This window comes from Phacochoerus africanus, chromosome 3, assembly GCF_016906955.1.
Source record: "Phacochoerus africanus isolate WHEZ1 chromosome 3, ROS_Pafr_v1, whole genome shotgun sequence".
NCBI lineage: Eukaryota > Metazoa > Chordata > Mammalia > Artiodactyla > Suidae > Phacochoerus > Phacochoerus africanus.
In genome coordinates, this window is record NC_062546.1 from 34,376,371 (window position 1) to 34,394,721 (window position 18,351).

Genomic DNA, 18,351 nt, shown 5'->3' on the forward strand with positions numbered 1-18,351 from the left:
TCAGGGGTAATTAGTACACATTTCCAGGGTGCTGTTGTGCTGGCATATGGTGGAGAGAATCTTAGCAGGATTAGATGTCAATAAATGTTCAAGTCTGGTGTTTTTCCTCCCTTATGCGCTTTCATAAAAAAAGCCCGAAATTGCTTTCTCTAGCGAGCTCTCTGTCTCTGTTCCTTCATCTTGCACTGGAGATTAAACGTACAGAAGGTGGTTTAGGAAGACCCCACGCCAGCAGGCAGCGCGGAGAATCCCCACTGCGGGGGGGCGGTGTCTGACTTAAGAAGATGCGGGCACCCCATCTGCCGCCATCCCTGTGATGGAATCCCAGCTCCAAGTTCACCAAAGGAGGGGACCTGGGGGGCTGGGCTGGGCACCGATCCTCCTGTTCTGCATAGAAGGAAGGAGAAACATGGGGAAGATGTGCAGCCCCAGACTTTCCAGATATGGTTTACTTATTTATTTTGATTTTTTATTTCTTGTCTTTTTAGGGGCGCACCCGCGGCATATGGGGTAGATTCAGAGCGACAGTTGCCGGCTTACACCACAGCCACAATGAGCCACATCTGTGACCTACACCACAGCTCACAGCAACGCTGGATCTCCGGATGTTGTTTAAACGCCTCTAGGAGGAGAATAAATACATCGGGGCTTCCATCCACCAAAACTCGGCCGTGCAGGATCCAGGAGCCTGGTCGTGCTCTCCGGAGCTTCCAGAAACCACTGTGCCTTCAGAGGCAGATGTGGCCACGTTCTCCCAGCTGAAAGCCAGCCCCGATCAGCACTCGGCAGGCAGGGAGAGGCGGCTTTGGCCGGGCTGATGCATACACCGTGGGCAGACGGCATCTGGTAGGATTGAATGTTGGTTTTCCCAAGTCACAGATCACCTTCTTCAGGAGTGGGGTGGCGGTGGGGGGCGGGGGAATGCTGAGGAGCCTCAGAACGGCTGCCCACATGGCGCTGGCCCCAAAAGGGCTGAGGAGTTTGATATCTGCCTCCCACGGAGCCCAGCCAGGCGAAACACACCTGTGCATCGGCCCTGGCCTGCCTCATTTCTCCTCTCCCCAGTGCTACCCAGTATCACCCACCAACCCCCCCCTGTACTCTCCTTATCTGGGGGGTAGCTACTACTGGGGAACCAAACCAAGATGAGGAACCACTAGCCAGTGTGGGGGAAGGCCTTGGCCTGGGATGGGAGCAGCCAAGGTGCCACAGTACAGAACATTCTTAACCCGGAATGACTGAGTCCAAGGGGCCCGTCCACCGAAAATTCCGGGGGCCCACAGCATAAAGGATTGGACTGCCCCTTCCCTGCCTCACCGCCCACTCCCCTAGCTGCTGCCTCCTGAGGTCACCTGCCAGGGGGTCATCTGCTTGCTTCTGACTCCCTGTCTCAGGATCTGCTTCTGGAAGAAGGCAACCCAAGGCATTGGTCAAGGCTCATTCTGTGCTGTAGCCTCAAGAACTAGAAAACGCCACATCCTTCCCAAGAATCATGACAGTAGGTGATTTTTTTAAGGTAACAGATTCATCAAACAGCCTTGCATATAGGTATGAGATATTTATCAGCCTCGGCTTGTGAATAATAAAAAACAGAAACAAACCCAAATCTAGCCCATTTCTCCTCCCAGAGCTAATATAGGGAAACAAAGAATAATAAGAATAGAAACTCCCTGGCCCCTCTGACAAGGTGCAGTCTACAGGCTATTCCAGAAGCAAATGCAAAGTCAGGATACAGGCTGGTGCTGCTGCTGACACATGGCCAAGGCATCACTTTAAAAAAGGACTTGCTTTCCCTGTTTTATTTATTTTATTTTATTTTTTTTCTTTTTCGGGCTGCATCTGCAGCATATGGAAGTTCAGAGGGTAGGGGTCGAATCAGAATGGCAGCTGCCTACCTATACCACAGCCACAGCCATGCCAGATCCAAGCTGCATCAGTGACCTACACCACAGCTTGTGGCAATGCCAGATCCTTAACCCACTGAGTGAGGCCAGGGATTGAACACACATCCTCTTGGATACTAGTTGGGTTCGTAACCTGCTGAGCCATAGTGGGAACTCCAGTCTCCCAGTTTTAAAGATGAGGAAGATGAGCTGAGGAGGAAAGATGTATTTCATCACGTGACTTTGGCTGTAGATTCCATCCTGAGAAAAAGAGCTTCCTCTAAATCAAAAATCAGTACCAAACCATGGCTCATAATATTAATGGATTCTTCAGGAGGACTTTAAGAATTTTCATTTCTTGGAGTTCCCATTGTGGTGCAGCAGAAATTAATCTGACTAGGAACCATGAGGTTGTGGGTTCAATCCCTGGCCTTGCTCAGTGGGTTAAGGATCCAGCATTGCCGTGAGCTGTGGTGTAGGTCACAGACACGGCTCAGATCTGGCATTGCTGTGGCTATGGTATAGGCCAGCAGCTGTAGCTCGGATTCTACCCCTAGTCTGGGAATCTCCATATGCTGTAGATTTGGCCCTAAAATAAAAAAGACAAAAATAAAAAATTTCATTTCTTTTGTCTTGTTTTGAGGGACAGCAGATCATGAGCAATCTGATGTCTCAACCTCCTTTCCATCCTCCGTGGTCATCACACAGGCCCAGGCTCTCAAGGAAGTGGCCTGGACACAATGTGGCACTGTGTCCACCATGTGGGGACACTCAGAGGCTGAGAGCCAATCTCCAGAACCCCTCTTTCATCTGAGGTATGAGCCCAGGCCAAAGAGTGATTCTAATTCTCTCTAGCATCTGTGAAGCAAAGCTGCTCCATCATACACGGGCCCCAAATGGGAACTCGGGCGAGCATTGAAGTAGAGCCAAGTGCATTTTCACATAAGCTTTGGAATATAGTCACTGAATACAAAGAGACTTCGTATCAGCTACAGGAAAGTTGGCACGACCCGTCTTAAAATAAAAAGAAATTTATGGACAAGGGGTTATAGCTGCCCAGGTTGCCCCAAATGCTCTTTCTGTAGAATCCAAGTCCTTCAGATGCTCTTTCAAATCCAAGAACTATGTTTTGCATTGACATTTGTGATGGACCTATTACCCCATGCTTTTTGCCATGTACAGCAACTGTGCAGCAGGAAAGGCCATAATGGTAAAAGATGCTTGAGGAATTTTTTTCCTCGACCTCTACTGCTGAGGTTGGTACCCTCAGGGTCCCTGCCATAGAATGCATGCAAGATCACCACTGTCTTCCATGAGATCAGAGCAGATGGGCAAACGGAAGTTAATGAAAAACAAAACAAATGTCTCAGTGGCTTAGCCAAGGAGTAACAGTGAAATCTGAAGACACAGAGTGCATGTAGGAGGGCTTTTTGTGCCCTGAGCCACATGCCCTGAGCCTGACTCTCATTTTAGCCAAGATGGGTTTCTCCTAAGCACGTCTTGGCGTCCCATTTCAAGGACCCATTACAGGGCTCCGTGTGCCTTGCTAAGGTGTCCGTAGCCTCGAAGCTCACTCAGCCATGGGCGCCCCCAAGTAGGCTGGAACCAGTGCCTCCAGGGTAACAGGGTAACCCTCTCACAATGGCCAGGAGTCAAAAGATAAAGTTTCTTAACTTCTAGGCTTTCGAAGGGGCAATACAGAAGTATAGGCTGCATGATTTCCCAGCAGAACTGAGCCTCAGCCACCTGCAGCAGTAACAATCTCAACACACATTTTACTGGATTTTTTTTTCTCTTCTATAAGTCTCTCCCCATTCCCTCCCTACCAGCACCCAGGTCCCTAACTTAAGGCTCTGCTTTTGCAGGATCCAAATTAAGGCAGTGTGAAAATCTGTCTCCTTGCTTTCATTACCTTATCATCGCAAACTAAATTCTTGCTCCTTGGTAAAATCCAGTTGCCCCAAAGACACAGGGTCTTTATTACAGGCATGTGTTTACTGCTCTTTCACCCCAGAGTTTCAGGCGAAACTGTTCCATGTACATAATGCTCTCACAATCCAAATTGCTAAGACTGTCACATGGACAATCATGGGCTGTACAAGCCATGGCCAATGAGACATCCCATTGATAACACTGATAGAAACAGCTATGTATTTAATGACAGCCTGCTCTGTGTTATGCCCTTTTGCTCTGTGTAGCTATTTGGGATGTTGTTGCAAAGTAGGCATTAGCAACCCCACTGTAAGATGATGTTGAGCCTTACCCAGGCAATGAGTGGTGGAGCAGGCATCCAACTCAGATATGTGTGGATCTGAAGTCCATGCTTTTTCTATGCGTCTGTAATTTTTGAGTTTTTTTTCTTTTTTTTTTTGTCCACCCTATGGCATATGGAGTTCCTGGGCCAGGGATCAGATCTGAGCCGTGGTTTCCACCCACACCACAGCTGCAGCAATGCTGGATCCTTTAACCCACTGCTCTGGGCCAGGGATCGAACCTGCATCCTGGTGCTGCAGAAACACGGTCGATCCTGTTGTGACACCGTGGGAACTCCTCCTTCGCGTTCTTCTACACATTTTTCCTGTGTCCTGTTTGGTTTTCAGTCGGTTAGACCACCTTGGCCGTTTGCCATAGTCACATGCACTTGAGAAAAGGAAACATCCAGAATGTAGAGAGCTGATGGGTAGATATCTGAGCGGACATGAACACCCAGGGATCAAGAACAGCACTGTGGCCCCCTATTGGAGTGGGACTTCTGCAGATAAGGTGACACATTGAATTCGGGCCCATGTCCATCTCACAATGTTTCCAGCAGATGCTCACATCCATCTTAAGGTTATTTTCCAGGGACTCACATGCATGATCAGGATGGAGATCCTTAGCAGCTGGCAGAATCCTTATACTGATTCCCTACTAGGTAGATGAAGATATTATGGAAGAACGGACCAAGTGGAAGGTCCTGAAACCATTCTTCCCCTGTCCTGGCCAAGAGAGGAAATCAGAACGCACTGCAGGAGGAATTGCATCCACTCTCAAAGACCTAAGATTTCAGGGGTGGTGGTCCCCACCGACTCCTCATCCAATTCACCTGTATGAGCTTCTGCAAAAACCAGATGGATTATGGCAAATGTCAGTGAATACCACGAGTTTAACTGGGCAATAGTTTTAGTCACAGCTGCAGTGCTGAATGGGGTATCTGATAGGAACAGATAAATACAGCCTTTGGTGTTTGGTATGTATTGATTGCACTGGCGAATGTATTATTTTCCTTCCTTCCTTCCTTCCTTCCTTTTTCTCTCTTTTGCTTTTTAGGGCCGAAGTTGCCTGCCTATGCCACAGCCATAGCAATGCAGGATCCGAGCCGCATCTGCGACCATCACCACAGATCATGGCAACGCTGGATCTTTATCCCGAAGAGCAAGGCCAGGGATTGAACCTGAGTCCTCATAAATACTGGTCAGGTTCATTACTGCTGAGCCACAACAGGAACTCCAGAATGCTTCTCCTTTAGACTGACCATTATTTAAGGCTTAGATGCTCATTTTGTCTGCGTGGCTTTCTCCCCTCTCTCAGCTCCCGGCTTAAATGTCATTTTCTCAGAGAAGACTTTCTGGACACCAGGTCCCACCCTGGCTGGCTTAGCTCAAGCTGCCCCATCTGACCCCTGAACTGCTTTTTCCTGATCGCACCTCAACAACAATGAACTAACATTCAGTGTGATGCCTCCATGAATGGCAGGCTCGCTCCCAATCTTACGCTCCACCCCTGCTGCAGCCCTAGTACCTGGCACGGTGCTCATGAATTTGCTGATGGACAAACGAATAAACACTTGAGTAACTGACAAGCACCTTGCCTGTCTCCCCAGAATCTACCGCACATTGTGGGAGCTGAATCACGGCCCCTCTACGGAGGCCGGAGTCCTAATCCCTGGAACCCGCGAATGGTACTTTTTACGGCAAAAGGGACTTTTCAAATGGGATCAAGTTAAGGATCTTGAGATGGGGAGATTATCCTGGATTACCTGGTGGGTCCGATGTGTTCACAAGGATCTTTACAAGAGGGAGAGGAGGGGACATGAGGACAGAAGCAGAGGTGGGAGTAATGCAGCCATGAGCCAAGGATGCCATTGTCACTAAAAACTGCAAGAGGCAGAGGATGGATTCTCCCCTGCAGCCTCCAGAAGGGACTGATTCAGTTAATCTTTTGATTTTAGCCCTTTCAGATGCATTTTGGACTTCTGACCTTCAGAATGGCGAAGGGATAAATTTGTAACATGATAAGCCACTAAGCTTGTGGTAAATAGTTATAGCAGCAGTAAGAAACTGATACACACATCAAGTCTAACTAGGCGTCTCACAGACGTTCACAGGTATGGAGAGAGATGCTAATGACCCTCACCTGGGTCTCTGAGATGCTCTTACTGGTGGCCAAATATTTTTGGCATTGCAATGGCACCTCACATGTGTAGAGAATCCATGAGCCTGGTAGGATTGCTGGAAAGAGAAATTAAATGCTAGTGAGTAACACAGAATTCAAAGAAATGAAGAAGAGTCTGCCTCAGGTTTCTTCTCTTTTTTTTGTCTTTTTTTTGCCTCCCACATCATATGGGGTTTCCCAGGCTAGGGGTCTAACCAGAGCTGTAGTCACTGGCCTACGCCAGAGCCACAGCAACGTGGGATCCGAGCCACGTCTGCAACCCACACCACAGCTCACAGCAACACCGGATCCTTAACCCACTGAGCAAGGCCAGGGATTGAACCCGCAACCTCATGGTTCTTAGTCGGATTTGTTAACCACTGCGCCACGACAGGAACTCCTGCCTCAGCTTTCTTAACTCTGCTACTCATAGGAAAGGCAGACCTAACAACTTACTAAAAGGCAATATCGGGAATTCACGACTGCAGGTTTGTTCACACTCCTACAGGGGTGCAGGGATCCTGTGATGTAAATCGAGACCCCTGGAAAGCATTCCGGGATGGAGCTTGGCAACTCTGTGCAATGGGCTGGTGTTCCAGTCGAGGACAGCTCCGTGTCTGCAGCCACTCTGGCGCGCACTGTGCCATGTGACGGAACCCATCTGCCTCTTCTGGGAAGGAACCCAGAGCCACAGCCCATCTCAAGGACCAGAGGAAGTTACCTTTCAGCAGAGCGAGGGCGGGGTCACTTCACAGCCACGGTCCGGTCCATTGTCCAGGTGAGTTGTGGGGGTGGACTCCTGGGGACTGATCCGGGGGACAGATGCGAGGCTCAAGTGTCACTATGGCCTGAGGGACCTAAAGGATGCTCCTTGGATAATCAAACTAGCACAGGGAACTATATCCAACTACTTGTGATAGAACAGAGTAGAAGATAATATGAGAAAGAGAATGTGTATATGTGTATAACTGCGTCACTTTGCTATACAGCAGAAATCGACAGAACATTAAAAATCAACTATCATAAAAATTTGTTTAAAAATCTGTCTCTCCTCCCATGAAAAGATGCTATGGGGGTGGAGTGGGTTGTGCTACTGAAGACACTCGGTCAATGGGATTGTGGGCGGGGGGGACTCACACCCTGTTGTGGACATGGGCTTTTTAGAAGGGGGGTGGGGGGGCGTCACCCGCCAGGAAGAAGGACAAGGGCACAGCATTTCAGGAGACAGTCTCCTGGCTGTCTGGCCAGGCCTGGAAACTGGAGCCAGAGGTGCTGGGGGACACCGAGTCAGACACCTGGGTTCCAGACCTGGCTCTGCAGCCTCTGGCTGAGTAACCTCGGGGCCTCAAATGCTTGTTGGTAAAGTGAGCTTCTCGGTGAGCAGCCATCTCAGGGACCTGGGGGGCATCAAACACCAGGTGCGTGGAACAATACCTGGTGTGAGGCCAGTGCTCCCATCCTGTTGGCTGCAATGACTTTGATGATCCTGAGCATTGAAGGCAACCTGAGAGTGTTTTAGGCATCAAACCTTGCAACCAACGAGAGGCAACGAAAGCAAGAGAAGATCCCCCTGCCACCACCCCTCGCAGAGAACTTCCTGGGAAAAGGGAGGAAGAAGAAGCTGGGAACCTGGGCGGGAAAGGACAGCCTCGGTTCTCCATCCTTCTGTTCTGTGTTTCCCCACATTTGAAACCTAGTCACAAATGCCTTCTGATCTGTTGGACTCCCTCCCCAGCCGTGGAAGTTCTCCCTGGCTCTCCCCTCCAGTGTCCTTACACCCTTAAAACGCCTTGACCTTCCGGCGAGTGCTCTGGCCTCTGAGATGTCATTCCCCTGCCAAGGACGGCTGCAGCACCTGCCTCTGCAAGAAGCGATCAAGGGCACGCGGGTGAACCAGGTGCCAGCGCCATGCACTCAACAAGTCCCCTCTGCGGACTATTAGGGCCAGAGGATAAATATTGACACATTAGACTATTTCCTCGTTTATTTTCTGTTGATTGTCTGGGCAATCTGATGGGGCAAAATTCCACTTTGCTGATAACTGATTCTTGGCTAATAGAAACAAATAAAGTAAAGGCTTCTGTCCACAATGGGCTGGGCAGGCCCATTGTGCAGAACTGCTAATCGGATTAGAGGGACCCCTGACTCGATGTGCAGCCACCACACTCCCTGAACATTTTCCACCTCCCAAGCCTACACATCATGGTGGCTCGCTTGCCTTTGAAATCAAATGGAGAGAAGCAAGCGAAGGGTCAAAACTGCAGCAAAGCCTGTCTCTAAGCCAAAAGAGTGCAGAGATAAAGAAATATACATGCCCCCCCCTCCAAATTAAGTGGACAGGCACAGACCACAGTTTTGGCCAATGAGCGGAAATCACTTTTCATCCTTGTAAAAAATTTTTTTTCTAATTTTCTTAAAAAAAAAAACAAAACAAAACAGGAAGGATCGTTGTGACCACAGTCAAGAAAACTAGAAGTCTCACAAGAGTTGTTCTGATCTAGTGTTCTGAGGGGCAGAGCATCTTTCTGATTTCGCCAATTTATCTAGAAAATATTACAATTTAATCGGTGTTAATAAAAGACCAACAGAGGAACAACGCCTGGGGTTTTATGTGTCTGGCTGTCTTCTATTAGCATTTAAATCTGTATCCATTACATTAGTCCCTTAAAATAAACACAAACATTTATGCGAGTGACAATTCGAGTTAGCCTTCGTCTGTCTTAAATAATGTCACTCAACTCGGCATTTGGACCGAAGCCTGTGAGTCATGAGGTGTATTTTTGCCTACAGTCTGATAATTTTCAAAGCTATTGGCAACCTGGGAATTTTCCTTCCTTATCACCAGGGCTCAGCTAACTTCACTAAGACTAATCAGGCCGAGAATCATTCATTCAAGGATTGCGTGCTCATGTTTTTCTTTAGCTGTGACAGCTGCCTTAGCCATATTAGCAATGCAGATCAGGCAGCCTAATAGGTTAATGCAGAACACGCGAAAATTAGGTTTAATCCCCAGTGAAATAATCTAACATTTTCACATTTCTTGATGTTGGGATAGAGACATTGCTGGTGACTCAATTAGGTGTAATGTAGATCAAAGCAAATTTACCTTCTGGCTGAACCTTCCAAATAGTTTAGACAGAGGAATATAGCAAGGGCCCTTTACTAATTGGTGAATAACCGTAGGGAGAATTGCACAGGGAACACGTAGGATGGGAGCTGAACAGTTCAGGTCCGGGACAGAGGGCTGACACAGCTTGTAAGCATCTGCATCCGAATCTGCATCTGCATCCCCACCCATCCCTTTGCCAGGCTTCTGAATGATGCTGCAGCTCAACGCAGATGCAAGCACCTTGGACCAACCCAGGCATCCTTCGGGCATAACTGCCATAGATGGGGAACGCACCTTCTCGCTCTCTCCATCTGCACCATTTTCGTGTCCTGTCCGGGAGGACTGCTCTGAGTGGGTCGCATTGTGAGGGGAATAGAAAGAGAAGGAGCGCGTCTAATGTTTCCATTCTGGCGAATAGCATATCAAACGCCCATCTCTTTCAATCATAAAGGGAAGGAAACAAAAAATTACACGCCCTCAGTTGCCAAATTATTTTTTGCTTTGACATCTTAATTCTTAATCCTTGTGTGTGGTCAAATCAGTCTACTGTAGGCAACCAATCAAGCAATTATTTCTAAATTATATTTGCCCAACTCACATTGATTGGCCATTCTTTTCTTATTGGGTTAGCTCATTAATTCTGAGCAGCTTGCTTATTATGCTTTCCACATCATTTTCCTTCCGAGCCTATCTGCTCCCACCAGCCTGCTGATGTTTCAAGATGCCACGCGGGGAGGGGGAAGAAACCCAACCAGTGATCTATGCATTGTCTCCTCTCGCAATTACAATTCACATTGCTGATTAACTTTGATGTGAAAACTAATGAGATAAGACAAGTTATCAAGGCGGGCCTGATCGTCATTCCATTTATACAGCATTTGCCACCGGTGCATGACAAAAAACTAATGAAGACGTATCTGACAGCAGGCCGAGCCCAGGCAGATTTCGGTTCCCCATCAGTAAGAGTTGTGTTCCCTGCTCCTGGTCTATCTGAGACACGTCGGAATTAGCTTAATAATGAAAACACTTCATCTAAATGGACACATGTTTACATTAAAATAACTACATGATAAATAGATGGTGGAGATTTTATGCCTTCTTGAGCCTAAACAACAAAGTAAAAATGTGTTCCAGTATTCACTAAATCATTCGGAGGAAAATTCAATTGAAGCTATTATACTTAGCACTGAGTGAGTGGCCCCCCCCTCCCCGTTTATGGGGAACAAATGTTGGGTTTCCGAGGGCGGGGGCGGGGGGAGGGGTGCAAACAGGGTGGAACAGGAATGATTTACTTTGTTAAGACGGTAATGGGCAGATAAATAGAAGCACAATATTGGTAAAGCTGATGAACATGGTTCTTACGGTAATAACTTTGGGCTGAGATGATCTGAAGGACTGACATTGCCAGCTGTACATTTTTAGACTTTGTCTTCATTTTCTGAACTGGGACCCCTGGAGGTTTCCGCTTTCTGTTCACATGTAAGTGGAGTTCCAGTGCTCTCTACATGTAGCACGTATGACTTTTAAAAGGATAAATCCAAAGCATTTCTCTGCATATATTCATGGTATTTTTTTTCTCCTAACACATGCAAGGGAAGGCAGATATTATGCAGGGAATGTAAATTTTCTTTGGACACAATTTGGGGGGCTGAGCATTAAATAATGAGAAAAAAATTGTACGCTTTATTAAATTGGTTAAATAAAGTGGTTACATGGGAGCTTCAGTAAAATTCGTAAGTATTCATATGGTTACAAGGATTCTAATGCATTTTTTCTCTGCAATATTTGCCCTTATGAGTATAAAAGGAAGTAAAAAAAAAATTGTTTTTCTATAGATAACATGGCTTTCCCAATGAGTCATTTTGTTATCTTGATAAATCTTTTCAAAAGAAAAAGCAAAGGAAAAATGTGTCTTTTCCTAGAAAAAGTCTTTATAACACACACAAGTGTATTCTGGTGTTCACATGTACATATCATGGAATAATATCACCCACAAATATCCATGAGAAAAGCCAGGATGAAAAAGCAAAAGCAAATTGTGGCATATTAATGCCTCTCTTTAAAGTCTCTTTTTTTTCAGTTGGTGTAGTTTTTGTTTTCTTTAGTCTAATGCGATTTGAAATATTTTAGGCAACTGTTCATAAATATCAGTACCAGTTATATTTTTTGGACTTAAAAAAAAAAGAAATATGCGGATGACATTGGCATCTATAATCAAAATGTCTCCCCTCTTCCCCAGCCACGGAACCCACCCCCAATTGTCACCAGCAGGAGCAACAAAACAAAACATGAAATGAACACAAACCTTCATTTCTTGAGGGGCTGGACTAAAGAGCATCTACGGAACCTGACGAAAGTTAATTCCAAGTACTGTTTTAAGGATGAAGAAGCAAATTAGTGCTCCAGTGAGGGATTAAGTTTAAAAGCTCTTCTCAGAACCGAAGATAAAGCCTATATATTAGAAGACACTATAAAAGTACTTTCGGGAGCGCTAAAGGCACAAGTGGAAAGTTGACCCCTAAGATGGTTTGATGATGATGTGCTCAGTTTATAAAATTCTCCCGCAATAAAAGGAGCCTGTAAGTACAGTGCCCACTAAACACTGAAGCAATTGTACTAGAAGACGGGATTCCAATTTTGACTCAAGTGACAAAATTAAACGCATCTGAACAAGGGCTGACCGATTTCTTCTCTGGAACCCGCCTTCCCGGTCCTCCCTCCTTTTTCTGGTGGCCCATCTCTCTCTTGAATTCTCTCCTGGTTGTGTTTACCACTCAATTCTAATGTTAATTAGAGACACACACATCCGTATTAGGAACCCTCGTTTTTTTTTTTCAGCGGCACAGCCCACCCTGCGGAATGAAAGCGCCCGGAGCGTGTCTTCCTGGGAGCCACCACGCAGGGCTGGCCGTATTCTTCGACACACATATCTGACATTCCTTCCTCCCTGGTGTTAATTTTCCTTTTCTATGTACTCTTATTATGCTCTCTCTAGCATGGTGGCGGATTCCTTTTTAGCCTCTTTCTTTAATCTATTTTAATAAATAATTACAGGCAGCGACAGAATATATTCATTCCAGAGGGCCACCTCCTTCACATTTTTTCCCTCCCGGAGGCTCAGCTCAAGGAGACGTGGTGATAATCAGGGAGCTGGAATCCCTTCCACACAATGTTGCTGGGAGCTCCCATTTAAAATGAAAAATGTATATTACCCTTAAAAGCCACACAAGGGAAGCGCTTCTTCCCCGGCATGGCTTAACAACAAGAGACTCCAGTTCTGTACTCAGGCAGGAACCCAAGGAGCAAATGAGAGAACACAGAAATCGCTATAAGATATTTTAAAGATCCGCAACAACCCCTCGTTGAGGGGAGAAAAAGACCCCGCCCTTTGTCTTTCCTACAATGGGAAGCTTTCACTGGGTTTTTGGAAAATTTCATACTTAAATCAGGTAATCTATGACATTTGTGTGATATTTGGGGCTTTATTATTTTTTTGTTGTTGTTCTCTCATGGAAAATAAAAAGAGATCTATTTGTTCACAATTGCTCTCACGTCCCCTAGGAAGTCCTGATGTAAATGATCCCAGAACAGGGCTTCCATCCCAGGGCTGGGGTCTCAGTCCTCAGTCGTTAAGACCCTCATGCTACAAACTGTGTGCAGTAGTGCTGAACCTGGAGCCAGCGTTTTCTTTCATGTCATCGGAATGCCCCCCAACACAAGCACACTGGGTACACCTCTCTGATGACCTTCGCTTCTTCAAAACCAAGCTTCCCCCTCGTCTCATGCATGCAAACCCATAGGAGTGTCTGAAATAGGAAACGAGCCTCATGGCTTAGCTGTCGAGTGGGTCTGTAGTATTTATCTTTGGACGACGGAAAAGAAATTCCTTTATTAAGTGCTTGCTTGAAATGTGTTGCCAACACGCCCTCCAATATGAACCCCTCAATTTTTTACCTGAGCTCCCTGCCCATAAATGATTGGATAGTGGGAAGCAAAAAGCCTCGCTTTGAATTTATATATATTTCAGTCCTGACTACCGTTGTATTTAAAACAGTTCCAGTGCACCTTTTGATTTGGAGTTTAAAGTAAATAATATTTGTACATCTGAAACATACTCAAGACAAATGAAAAGCCTCTAGATGCTTTTGTGTGAGATGTTGAAGGGCTCTACAAACTTAAAAGGACAACCTCAATTAAGCTCATTTCCATCTGGAAAAAAAAGTACCAACTGAAAGCTGAATATATTAGATAATACGCACTCGCCAAAGAGCATTCTCTTAGCGATTAAAAAAAAATTTTTTTTAAGGAAAAAAAAAAAAAAGAAAGAAAAGAAAAGAAAAAAAGAGAGAGTGCGAGAGAAATATTCTTGATAACCAACCCAAAGCTGGCCCGAGCGTCACTGGATGTTAATGTCTTTTGAAACTGTGCGGCTAACTCTGAATGGATACCCACATTCAACAAAGACGTAATTAATGGCAACGTTTCCTTCAGCCCTGAGACATCATAACAAGCTGCAAAGTACAAAAAGATTTTTATGGGAACTAATTTAAGGACAAAGGGTTGACCTCTCCCATTTCATTAACTAACCCAGGGAGAAAGAGAGAAGGCAGCACCGTCCGCGTTCATTTCAAGCAGCCAATTTCAAAATGCAAATCGCGATCTGCAGATGTTGGAGGCTGATAGAGATATTTTTAAATATCATTTGTTCAATTTAAGGACATCAGACATTTGAATTTTAAATAAAAATCAAAACCAATTTTGGGATTCATTTTTAGCCGGGGAGTGAATGTATTCATGGTGCATCAGAGGTCTTTAGGTTAGCTATGTTTTCAAGTGTCTAAAACTATTCTTGTAAACCATTAATTTTATATATTATTTCCAAAACCTTTTAATGGAGAAGTTCCATTAAGCTACATATTATTTCAGATTATTGCACCAAGTGAGAAGTAGTGTATTTTGACTTCAGAGTTGAGAAGCATGAAAGACATCATTCAAATCAGACACTTAATTCATGGATGTATTTTTTTTTTTTTTAACTGAGCTCTGGACTCTACAGTTTGCTTGAGATGGGACTGAAAATAAAATCCGAGAAGTTAGCTTTTGCAGCACATGCACTGGACATGGAAAAAAAAGCGAAATAGAGTATTCCTTTTAGGAGTTCCCGTCGTGGCTCAGGAGAAACGAATCTGACTAGGAACCACGGAGTTTCGGGTTCAATCCCTGGCCTCGCTCAGTGGGTTAAGGATCTGGTGTTGCCATGAGCTGTGGTGTAGTTCGCAGATTCGGCTTGGATCTGGCATTGCTGTGCCTATGGCGTTGACAGGCAGCAACCGCGTTGATTGGACCCCTAGCCTGGGAACCTCCACATGCTGCGGGTGCAGCCCTCAAAGGACAAAAGACAAAAAAAAAAAAAAGAAAGAAAGAAAAGAAATAGAGTACTCCTTTTAGAATCTTGACCTTTCCTAACTCCATTTTGACTTTTTTTCCTATGGCACTTTTCACTATCTGACTTACTAAGCATTTTGCTTGTTTATCTTTTCATTTATTCCCACTCCGTTCTCACCAGAGTAGAAGCTTCAAGAAAGGAAGGACTGGAGTTCTCATCACGGCTCAGTGGAAACAAATCTGACTAGCATCAATGAGGACGCATGTTCAATCCCTGCCTTTGCTCAGTGGGTTAAGGATCTGGTGTTGCATTAGCTGTGGTGTAGATTGAAGACACAGATCAGATCCCCTTTGGCTGTGGCTATGGCTGTGGCTGGCAGCTACAGCTCTGATTCGATCCCTAGCGTGGGAACTTCCATATGCTGTGGGGATGCCCCCCCCCCCAAAAAAAAGCAAGGATTTTTCGCTGTTCTGTTCGTTGCCCAGACGCCAGTATTTAGGCTTGTCCTGTCCAACATAGCAGTTGCTGGTCACATGCTGCCATTTAAATTTTTCCCTTCCAATTTTATTGAGATACAATTGCCGTCCAGCGCCATATGAGTTTCAGGTGTGCAGCATCATGACTTGACTCACATATACCATGAAAGGATGAACACACTAAGTTTTATGAACATCCATCATTGCATATAGATACCGTATTAAAAAACAGAAAACAATTTTTGTGATAACTTTTAGGATTTACTTCTTAACAATTTTCATATATAACGTATAGCAGTGTTAATTATATTTATTGCATTGTCCATCACATCCCTAGAACTTTTTATCTTATAACTGAAAGTTTGTACCTTTTGATCACCTTCATACATTTTCCCCTCACCCACCCCCTTGGCCATTTAGATTTAATTTAATTGCAATATCAAAATATTAAACACATGAAATATTTAATTCTAATATTAAACAAAATTCAAAATTTAGTTCTTCAGTCCCCCTAACCATATTTTAAGCACTAGATATTCACATAGGCTCCCACATCACCCCGTGTAGTACAAAGCCCCCCCACCATCCACAATTCCACTGGACAGGGCTGGTCTCACAGTGCTTGGCACACAGTAGGCACTTAATAAATATTTGTCAAAGTTGCACCTGGAGGTGGAGAAAAGGCTCTTATTTCCAGGGGTATTAAACCTCTCAGAGTTCCCCACTACAGTCGTGTGCTTAGATTGCGTGAGGAAAACTTGGTTTCCTGGGAGTTCTCCACGTGTTTTGTCCTGTGTTACTTCATACACCCCATCGGTGAAAACAGATACCTGCTTCATGACCTTGCTTTGTTTCCCTTATTTCTCTCTCTCTCTCTCTCTTTTTTTAGAACCGCACCCATGGCATAGGGAGGTTCCCAGGCCAGGGGTCCAATTGGAGCTTCAGCTGCCAGCTTATGCCACGGCCACAGCAATGCCAGATCTGAGCCGCGTCTGTGACCTACACCACAGCTCACGACAACACCAGATCCTTAACCCACTGAGCGAGGCCCGGGATCGAACCCACAGCCTCATGGTTCCTGGTTGGATTTGTTTCCACTGTACCATGATGGGAACTCCTTTGTCTCCTTTGGATTAGAAAGGGCCATTCGGTTCCCTTTCTCATCTCTTCGTGTAGGGCTTATGAGGTTGGTTAGGGAAGATGTCACCCATCCCATTTCCAGATGGGAATTTGGGTTCTGGGGGGTTAACACCCCGCCGTGAGAGGGCAGGGGCTGTGGAGGTGACCATGAAGGGGCTCCCGCTGCATCTTGAGTTCCCATGGCTTTCACACCAGAAATTATGGGGAGGCACTTGATAAATGCTTCGTTGAGTTGAATTAAGCAATAGGCACTAAAAACAATTAAAACTGGCCTTCACTCATTAATGATCATCAGCAGCCCCACCATGTATTCAATTTGACGGTGTGGCGAGCCCTGTGCGAAGACTGATGATATTCTCTCATTAATCCCGACAGTGGTCCAAGTAGGTCATGCTTTCCCAAATTGACCCCCAAGCAATGGGGAGGGGTGAGAGGCAAAGAAGTTTCTAGAACAGCACTGGGGCCATGGACCAGCAGCGAGGGAGCTGTGAGCCACTCCCTGCCTATGGGATGAGGGGCTGTGGTCAGAACTGCTCTGTTGACATCTTTCACTCCCTTTCACCTTAGGGCGTCTTGTCCTCCTCAAAAACAGGCCAATGTGAGGGTCCAATCGGCCCTTCTGATGTTGGGTGTGAGGAAAGACCCAATAGTCCTTTTGGAGCCAAGTTAAGGAGGAGTGTGCATACTCATTCAGGTCCCAGAGGTCACAGTGGGGGTGGGTGCTGTGTGGGGTGTGAGGCTGAGGGCTCGGGACAAGGGGACCAAGTGGGACAACCGCGTCCTGCAGGTCTACCTGTGCTCCCACACTTGTCAGGGAAGCCGGTTGACCTGATGTTGGGTGAACCCGAGCGGAGACCACGGCCCTTGTCATGGGAGGAGGCTTTTGGTTTATATAACCCTGGACAAAACATGTCCCCCTTGAGCCAGGCTCTGTCACGCTGGAAGTCATTGTCGCATCATAGGATCCCAATTCGTCTGTTCTCTTTACCTCGTCCTCAGTACCCCACAGGGGCAATGGCTAAAGTGGGGGAGGGCAAAACTAGGGTGGGAACATGCTTAGGGTGTAACTCTGAGGTCTTGAGTATCTCAACCTCCTCTTGTCCCCTGATCCGGCCTCTTGGAAAGATGTGGACTAAATATACAGACATGGAGAGACCTGGGATGTGTGCAGGGAAAGGTACCCAGGCGTGCTTTCTGCTTGGAGTCAAAGGGAGGATTCTATCAGGAAAGGACATGGGCTTGTAGGAACTTGTGCTCCTGATGGTGGGGACTAAATCCCAGCTCCTGGAGGTATGAGCCTTTGGGGCTATTTCCAAATGATGGAAGGAGAAGGCTGAAACTGTCTTGAAGACTCAGAAAGAGGACAAACTGTAGAGTAAACCAACACATCTTTCCATGGCCACATCTTTGAAGCCCAAGATTAGTATCCCTGGTCACATCTGGTCAGCAACCAATTTCCAGGCTGCTGGAGTGTGAGTGACAGGCTGGGCGATAAAGTTTGAATTTCTAGGTTGCGGTGATGTTGTTGGGAGCACAATTTTTAAATCAAGGCAATCCTAGAAAATTGAGAATTTAAGGATTTCATAGAGCATATCCATTTTGGAGTTTATTAAATTTACCCTGCTTTATGTCTAATGATCTTGTGACTTCCTAAAGAGAGTGGTTGGCCAAACTTTTACCAAGAAAACATATTAATAAGAAGTAGAGTTAAGGACTTCCCTGGTGGCCTAGTGGTTCAGGATCTGGCATTGTCACTGTTGCAGCTCAGGTCACGGCTGTGGTGAGGGTTCGATCCTTGATCCGGAAACTTCTACATGCTGTGGGTATAGCCAAAAAAAAGAGGTTAATATGAAGTGTAATGACTCCATGGTCAAAATGAAATCTGCCTGAAAAAAGAAGATGAAAACCAAAAAGGTATCAGAAGAGGTAGGCTGAGTCCTGGAG